General features: G+C 43.6%; 1 non-coding gene across 1 annotated transcript; it reads right to left on the reverse strand.

The window, feature by feature from the left end:
• Positions 1 to 7,102: 7,102 nt before the first annotated feature.
• Positions 7,103 to 7,207, reverse strand: LOC136154869 (U6 spliceosomal RNA). Its single transcript, XR_010660575.1, has one exon. It is a non-coding gene; the product is annotated as a U6 spliceosomal RNA (small nuclear RNA).
• Positions 7,208 to 8,392: the final 1,185 nt, after the last annotated feature.

Raw genomic sequence — 8,392 nt, forward strand, 5'->3', positions numbered from 1 at the left:
TCTCTCCCTGGGCACGTGGGGTTTCCATCCCTCTTTTAACACAGGCAAGATCACCCTCCTAGATTGTCCCTACCCCTTAGCTAGAGATTCTGTAGGCTCTGCCTTCTAAAAAATCCAGAATCTAATCATATTTTTACTTCCTCACAACTTCCACCTTGGTCCAAGCCACCATCACCTCTCACAAGACAATCCCCAGAGGCTCCTTACTTCCTCCTAAGTATTCACTCCCGCCCTCCATGTATCTGTTCACCTCAAAGGTGCCCTTGTGTTTTTATTAAGACATAAGTCACTCATCTGCTCAAAACCCTCCAATGGCTCCATTCTCCTCAAAACGAAAACCAAATGACTTATAAGGATGCCCAATATCTGTCCCCCAGGCCACCTTCCTGATTCCTCTCCCACTGCTCTCCTTATTATTCATCCCACTCTACCATCCATTTCCCAAACCTATGAGGCACACAATCAACTGTATGGCTTTGCTCATCCCTCTACTGGATGCTGATGCTGAAGCTGAAGCTGAAGCTCCAGTACTTTGGCCACCTGATGCGAAGAGCTGACTCATTAGAAAAGACCCTGATGCTGGGGAAGATTGAAGGCAGGGGGAGAAGGGGACAACAGAGGACGAGATGGTTGGATGGCATCACCGACTCAGTGGACATGAATTTGAGCAAGCTCTAGGAGGTGGTGATGGACAGGAAAGCCTGGCGTGCTGCAGTCCATGGGGTCCCAGAGGCTCCTCGGAGAGTCAGACTTGACAGCAACTGAACAACAACTACTGGAGACACTCTCAAGCTCTGCTCCAACATCACCTTAATGGAAAGGCCTTCTCCCTAACCACATGATATAAAATAATGACTCTGCTACCCTATCCTATGGAACACCCCTTGCCCCTCTTATCTGCCTTTCCTTTCTCCATATCACCATTTGTACATTTATTCATTCACCTTTATCTGACCACCAGACTATAAGGCAGGGTCTCCTGACCTCTGCTATATCCTGAGCACCTAGAACAGTACCTGGCATTAGTAGGTGTTCAATAAATATCAAAGGACTTAGAACACACAACTGTGAGCCCATGAATCAGGGCAGAGAATCAATTGTTTTCATCCCAACACTGGAGATCTCCTCTTTGCTTCCAATTCTCTACTGACTTGCTGGGCACTGGGCTCAATCTGATTCTTTCTGTGGAAACTAACATCCTAGTTTTAGCTGACACCTTAGCTTCAGTCTTCTGTGCTCCCAATGTCTGCTTTCTGCCTGTCTGCTCCTCTGGCCTGGTATCCACACCTGTGGGATGCATGACTGTGGCCAGGCACCTCCTGGCCCATTGAGCTCTGAGGACTGGAACGTGGCATGCTGCCACTAGTGGTGCCATATCAGTGAAGGACAACTAATGACTTACCCAGAAAGCCCCCCCAAGGAGTTGATGACTGTTATGCTGTCTGTGCCTTCCCATGTAGAGTTGAGTTAGAATACTGAGCTCTAGAAGGAAGTGCCTCCATGGGCCTGTCTGCTGCTCTGCTGAGTTGGAGATGACACTGGAAAAGGGAAAGGAGAAGATCTGGCTCCAGAAGTACAGAGAAAGCTTGGGAGGGGTAGCAGATATGGGGCTTGTCAATGAGGATGAAAATAGCCAAATGGCCAAGAGTTTCGGGTTCAGGAACTCTGTTCCTGGGACAGTGACTGGGCCCGAGGCACCCAGAGGGTAACCTGGCAACAAAATCAGGGTGGGATGGCTGCAGCTCACACTGCAGGCACAAAGAGGAGCTGAATGGATGTGTATTAAGAAGCAGAGAGAACTTCGATTGAAAGATTGCCAACCACTCTATTAGACACTTCACCTGCCTTTTTTTTAAATCACAACAGAATTATGAAATATACATAATTATTCCCATTTTACATGTTAGCAAATTAAAACTCAGACTTGAAATGACTTGCCTGGGATCACAGGTGCAAAATGACAAACCCAGAAAATGACTTCTGCTTCCTGATCCATGGAACTTTCTACCAAATATGTATTAAGCATGAGCTATGCAAAGTGGAGTATGTGCTTTGTACTCATTGTCTCATTTGAGCATTATGACAGCCCTACAAGGTAGGTGGGTGTTGTGCCTATTTTATAATTTAGGAAACTGAAGCTTAGAACTGGTTAAGAGACTTGACCAGGTAGTGAGAGGCGAGGCTTAGTTTAAGCCAATATCTATCACATTCCAAGGTCCACACCTTTTTACTATAGTCCCCAAAAAATGTTTGATAAAGAAAGAAAGGGAAAGGAAAGGAGGGAGGAAGGAGGCAGAGAGGGAGTGGAGAAAGGAGGGATGGAGGAAAGGAGGGAAGGAAGAAAGAAGGAAAGGACAAAGACAGCCAACTCCTGGGAAACACCTACCCTGGGGATAAGTTGGTCTCAAATGGTGGTCAGTGCCATACAGATTGGAAGGAATGGAGGAAACCAGACGTGTCTGGCGGGGAGAGGATGAGGCTGGACTCCATCTCCCTCAGGCCCTGCAGGGCTGTCCAGAGTGGTGAGAACCACATAAAGCACTGGGTAAAGCAGGGCTGGCTTCATGGATACCTATCTGGGCACTCACACAGAGTCCTAGCCTCAGAAAAGTCATGTACTGGGCTTAATAGTCTGGCCTCACTGTCTTGAAATATTTTATAGTTTTTGAACAAGAGCCCCGAATTGTAATTTGGCACTGGGCCAGTTATCCTGGGAATCCTGTCTTAAAGTGATAGCCTTGCCTCCTTATGTCTATGCTTTCCACCCACAGTCAATCCTGTATGTGGTCCCTGAGTAGTGACCCAAAAGGACAGTTCTGATGCTGGAATTGACTCATTGGAAAAGACCCTGATGCTGGGAGGGATTGGGGCCAAGAGGAGAAGGGGACGACAGAGGATGAGATGACTGGATGGCATCACCGACTCGATGGGCATGAGTCTGAGTAAACTCTGGGAGTTAGTGATAGACAGGGAGGCCTGGCGTGCTGCGATTCATGGGGTCGCAAAGAGTCAGACACAACTGAGCGACTGAACTGAACTGAACTGATGCTGTCCTTCTTTCTCTCAAGAAAGTTCCATGCTTCTCTACTGCTCACTGTTTCACTCCAAATGGCCCAGCTTCCAGAGCCTTCAAAGCCCCACTTGGTTTGTTTTCTCAGGACACCTTCATGCAGATTCCTTCCTTGCATCCCTCAGCCATTCTGGGCCCTGTGTGGGTCTTCCCTGGGACCTTGCTGTGCTGAAACCTTCAATGCCGACAGGCTGAGGAAGGTGCCCAGGCATCTGGGAGGGGGAATTCTTCCTTTCTGCCAGCATGCACGCTCCCCAAGGGCAGGAGTTTTGGTATTTTCCTTTCACTCCTGAAGAACTAAGGACAGATGTTCTTGACATTGAACAGGAGGTAATGATCAAGACCATCCCCAAGAAAAACAAATGCAAAAAGGCACAATGATTGTCTGAGGAGGCCTTACAAATAGCTGAGAAACGAGAAGCTAAAGGCAAAGGATAAAAGGAAAGATATACCCATCTGAATGCAGAGTACCAAAGAATAGCAAGAAGAGATAAGAAAGCCTTCTTCAGTGATCAATGCAAAGAAATAGAGGAAAACAACAGAATGGGAAAGACTAGAGATCTCTTCAAGAAAATTAGAGATACCAAGGGAGCATTTCATGCAAAGATGGGCTCAATAAAGGATAGAAATGGTAGGGACCTAACAGAAGCAGAAGATATTAAGAAGAGGTGGCAAGAATACATAGAATTATACAGAAAATAGATCTTAATGACCCAGATAACCACGATGGTGTGATCACTCACCTAGAGCGAGACATCCTGGAGTGTGAAGTCAAGTGGACCTTAGGAAGCATCACTATGAACAAAGCTAGTGGAGGTGATGGAATTCCAGCTAAGCTATTTCAAATCCTAAAAGATGATGCTGTGAAAGTGCTGCACTCAATATGCCAGCAAATTTGGAAAACTCAGTGGTGGCCACGGGACTGGAAAAGGTCAGTTTTCATTTGAATCCCAAAGAAAGGTAATGCCAAAGAATGTTCAAACTACTGTACAATTGCACTCATCTCATATACTAGCAAAGTAATGCTCCAAATTCTCCAAGTGAGTCTTCAATAGTATGTGAACCGAGAATTTCCAGATGTTCAAGCTGGATTTAGAAAAGGCAGAGGAACCAGAAATCACATTGCCAACATTGGTTGGATCATAGAAAAAGCAAGCGAATTCAAGAAAAACATCTAAAAATTCTGCTTTATTGACTATGCCAAACGCTTTGACTGTGTGGATCACAACAAACTGTGGAAAATTCTTAGAGATGGGAATACCAGACCACCTGACCTGCCTCCTGAGAAATCTCTATGCTCGTCAAGAGGCAACAGTTAGAACCAAACATGGAACAATGGATTGGCTCCAAATTGGGAAAGGCTTTATGTGGTCATCCTGCTTATTTAACTTTTATGCAGAGTACATAATGAGAAATGCCAGGCTGGATGAAGTACAAGCTGGAATCAAGTTTGCAGGGAGAAATATCAAATAGTCTCAGATATGCAGATGACACCACCATTATGGCAGAAATCGAAGAGGAACTAAAGAGCCTCTTGATGAAAGTGAAAGAGAAGAGTGGAAAAGCTGGCTTAACACTCAACATTCAGAAAACTAAGATCATGGCATCAGGTCCCATCACTTCATGGCAAATAGATGAGGAAACAATGGAAACTGTGGCAGACTTTATTTTCTTGGGCTCCAAAATCACTGCAGATGTTGACTGCAGCCTTGAAATTAAAAGACACTTGCTCCTTGGAAGAAAAGCTATGACCAACCTAGACAGCATAGTAAGAAGCAGAGGCATTACTTTGCCGACAATACCCTTCTAGTCAAATTTATAGTTTTCCCAGTAGTCATGTATGGATGTGAAAGTTGGACTACAAAGAAAGCTGAGAACTTAAAAATTCATACTTTTGAACTGTGGTGTTGGAGAAGACTCTTGAGAGTCCCTTGAACTGCAAGGAGATCCAACCAGTTTATCCTAAAGGAAATCAATCCTGAATATTCATTGGAAGGACTGATGTTGAAGCTGAAGCTGAAGCTGAAGCTCCAATACTTTGGTCACCTGATGCAAAGAACCGACTCATTGGAAAAGACTCTGATGCTGGGAAGGATTGAAGGCAGAAGGAGAAGGGGATGACAGAGGATGAGATGGTTGGATGGCATCACTGACTCCATGGACATGAGTTTGAGCAAGCTCCAGGAGTTGGTGATGTACAGGGAAGCCTGGCATGCTGCAGTCCATGGGGTTTGAAGGAGCTTGACACAACTGAGTGACTGAACTGAACTGATTCACTGATGAGGGACTTCCATGGTGGCTCAGATGGTAAAAATCTGCCTGCAGTGTAGGAGACCTGGGTTCGATCCCAGGGTCAGGAACATCCCCTAGAGAAGGAAATGGCCACCCACTCCAGTATTCTTGCCTGGAGAACCCCATGGATAGAGAAGCCTGGAGAGCTACAGTCCATGGGGTTGCAGAGTCAGACATGACTGAGTGACTAACAGTTTCACTTTTCATTCACTTCTGTGTTCACAATACCTGGGAAAGGCCCCAGTATATAGTTTGTACTTAAAAGTAGCGAGTGAATGAATGAATTTGAGGCTATCTACAGTCTGGTTTTAACATGTGGTCCAGTTCTGATTTTTATGCAGTTTATTAAAAAGGAAAAATTCCTTGTGATGTCCTTCTTCTAGTACTCAGAGTTTAAATATGAGCCTTTTTTTTCTTTTTATTTGTTTTTAATTGAAGGATAATTGCTTTACAGAATTTTGTTGTTTTCTGTCAAACCTGTACATGAATCAGCCATAGGTATACAAATATCCCCTCCCTTTTGAACTTCCCTCCCATCTCCCTCCCCATCCCACCCCTCAAGATTTATATAGAGCCCCTGTCTGAGTTTCCTGAGCCATATAGCAAATTCTCGGTGGCTATCTATTTTACATATGGTAATGTAAGTTTCCATGTTACTCTTTGCATACATCTCACTCTCTCCTCCCCTCTCCTCATGTCCATAAGTCTTTTCTCTATGTCTGTTTCTTCACTGCTGCCCTGTAAGTAAATTCTTCAGTACTATTTTTCTAGATTCTGTATATGTGTGTTAGAGTATGATATTTATATTTCTCTTTCTGACTCACTTCACTCTGTATAATAGGTTCTAGGTTCATCCACCTCATCAGAACTGACTCAAGTGCATTCCTTTTTATGGCTGAATAATATTCCATTGTGTATATGTACCATAATTTCTTTATCCATTCATCTGTCAACGGACATCTACATTGCTTCCATGTTCTAGCTATTGTAAATAGTGCTGCAATGAACATTGAGATACATATGGCTTTTTCAATTTTGGTTTCCTCAGGGTATATGCCTATGAGTGGAATTGCTGGGTCATATGGTGTTTTTTGTTGTTGTTTGTTTGTTTGTTTTATTTATTTTTTTCCGTTTATTTTTATTAGTTGGAGGCTAATTACTTTACAACATTGTAGTGGTTTTTGTCATACATTGACATGAATCAGCCATGGATTTACATGTATTCCCCATCCCGATCCCCCCTCCCACCTCCCTCTCTACCCGATCCCTCTGGGTCTTCCCAGTGCACCAGGCCCGAGCACTTGTCTCATGCATCCCACCTGGGCTGGTGATCTGTTTCACCATAGATAATATACATGTTTCGATGCTGTTCTCTCCAAACATCCCACCCTCGCCTTCTCCCACAGAGTCCACAAGTCTGTTCTGTACATCTGTGTCTCTTTTTCTGTTTTGCGTATAGGGTTATCGTTACCATCTTTCTAACTTCCATATATATGTGTTAGTATACTGTAATGCTCTTTATCTTTCTGGCTTACTTCATTCTGTATAATGGGCTCCAGTTTCATCCATCTCATTAGAACTGATTCAAATGAATTCTTTTTAATGGCTGAGTAATATTCCATGGTGTATATGTACCACAGCTTCCTTATCCATTCGTCTGCTGATGGGCATCTAGGTTGCTTCCATGTCCTGGCTATTATAAACAGTGCTGTGATGAACATTGGGGTGCACATGTCTCTTAAAAATATGGAACGCTTCACGAATTTGCATGTCATCCTTGCGCAGGGTCCATGCTAATCTTCTCTGTATCGTTCCGATTTTAGTATATGTGCTGCCAAATAAAACTAGGTTTTATTCCTAGTTTTTTAAGAAATCTCCATACCGTCTTCCATAGTGGCTGTATTGATTTACATTCCCACTAACAGTGCAAGAGCATTCCCTTTTCTCCACCCCCTCTGCAGCATTTATTGTTTGCAGACTTTTTGATGATGGCCATTCTGACTGGTGTGAGGTGATATCTCATTGTCGGTTTGATTTGCATTTCTCTAATGAGCGATGTTGAGCAAATATGAGCCATTTTTAAGACTCAGTTCAAAATGCCATCTTCTCAATGAATACTCCCTTACACATCACAGCTGGCAATGCCCTCTCCTTCAACTCTCCATTGTTATTGAGATCTCTATCTTGGCTTAAACAACAGAAATTTATATTCTCATAGTTCTAGAGGCTGCAAGTCCAAATCAAGATGCCAGAGCTCACTTCCTGGTTTGCACAACTGCCTCCTTGCTGTGCCCTCAATGGTTAGGGGGTGGGAATTAGAGAGACAGAGAAAGGGAGAGCAAGAGAGAGAGTTCTCTGCTGAGAACTTTCTTAAGACATCTGTCACTTTTTGTGATGTAGCAAGAGGAATCAAACAGACTTGGGATCAAATCTTTTTTCTATCATTTACTAATAGTGACCTTGAGAACTCACTTGTCTCTCTGAGCCTCAGTTCCTTCAACTGTAAATTCCCTCAACCTCATAGGGTTGTACAATGAATTAAACAAAACAGCTTAGTGCTAAGTGCACTCAATAAAAATAATGTTATTAACAACAACAATGAAATTAAAAGCTGCTTGCTCCTTGGAAGAAAGCCCATGACAAACTTAGACAGCATATTAAAAAGCAGAGACATCACTTTGCTGACAGTCAAAGCTATGGTTTTTCTAGCAGTCATGTATGGATGTGAGATTTGAACCATAAAGAAGGCTGAGCACAGAAGAATTGATGGTTTTGAATTGTGGTGCTGAAGACCTGGAGAGTCCCTTGGACAACAAGAAGATCACACCAATCAATCCTAAAGGAAATCAACCCTGAATAGTCATTGGAAGGACTGATGCTGAAGCTGAAGCTCCAATACTTTGGCCACCTGATGAGAAGAGCCAACTAATTGAAAAATATGCTGATGCTGGGAAGATTGAGGGTATGAGGAGAAGGGGAGACAGAGGATGAGATGGTTGGATGGCATCACCGACTCAATGGACATGAGTT

The sequence above is a fragment of the Muntiacus reevesi genome, chromosome X (assembly GCF_963930625.1).
Source record: "Muntiacus reevesi chromosome X, mMunRee1.1, whole genome shotgun sequence".
NCBI lineage: Eukaryota > Metazoa > Chordata > Mammalia > Artiodactyla > Cervidae > Muntiacus > Muntiacus reevesi.